This window comes from Octopus bimaculoides, chromosome 12 (assembly GCF_001194135.2).
Source record: "Octopus bimaculoides isolate UCB-OBI-ISO-001 chromosome 12, ASM119413v2, whole genome shotgun sequence".
In the NCBI taxonomy this organism is placed as follows: Eukaryota; Metazoa; Mollusca; class Cephalopoda; order Octopoda; family Octopodidae; genus Octopus; species Octopus bimaculoides.
Window position 1 is genome coordinate 39074644 of NC_068992.1, and position 1159 is coordinate 39075802.

Here is a 1159-nt window from a genome sequence, read left to right on the forward strand (position 1 = left end):
ATTTACCTCTTTCACCTTATAGTTTGAAAAAGCTACAACCGGCGAAGTGACGGAAGAAATTTGTAAGAAACATATGTTGCACTCTAAATAGGTATTCACTTAATGTTTACAGTTTTTAAACAATTAAAGAAAAACACAGACACACGCACGCACACACACAGACACACAGACACACAGACACACACACACACACACACACACACACACACACACACACACCCACACACACACGCACAGTTGATAATATTCTGAAAAGAAATCTGCTATTCAATCCAATAGAATTTTTGACAATAGATCTTTTCAACTGAATAGAATTTCTGATATTTGATCCCTTGAACCCCGTTCCGGGCCACTACCTAGACAACATACAAAAAGTACGAAATGAAATATCAAACATTTTCTTAACTACGCACAAAATATGACAACAAACTATTTTCATTTCTGATTTTCTTCTTATTTCTTAAGTTGTGACTTTGCACTTTTAATATTTGATAAGATGGACACACACGTCGAAACCGGTAATCTATACTATATATAAAACAGAGATGTGTGTGTAATCGCTTATCACGTGAAAACGGCTTCACTATTTACTTCCATACTTGTCATACATGAATAATTTGACCTCGGATAAATCTTAGGCTCTTCATTTGATTTTTTTAATTAAAAATAAATAATATTGCTTTATATTTATGATTCACTTCTTTAAAAAGGTTCCTCAATGTCAACTTCCGGTATTGACGTAACAACGGCTTACATACTTGTGATGCAATGTCAACTTCCGGTATTGCGCGCGCGCGTTCACACGTGTGTCTTTGTAAATATGTTTGTATACATTTATGTAAGTGTGTGTTTGTAAGAGACAGAGTGTAAGTGAGTCAAGGGGTGTGTTGTCATATGCATCCATCATTTTTGGATGTATGTGTGCGTGTGTGTGTGTGTGTGTGTGAGACAGAGTGAGAGTGGTGTGTGTGTATTATTTACTCTCTCTCTCTCTCTCATACACACGCACACACACACTCACACACAAAGATGGATGCATATTTATGCATGTACGTATACATGACAACAAACCCCTCTCTCTCTCTCTCTCTCTCTCTCTCTCTGTCACACACACACACGTCCATTTCATCTGATGTGTAATACTCTGTGTGTGTGTGTG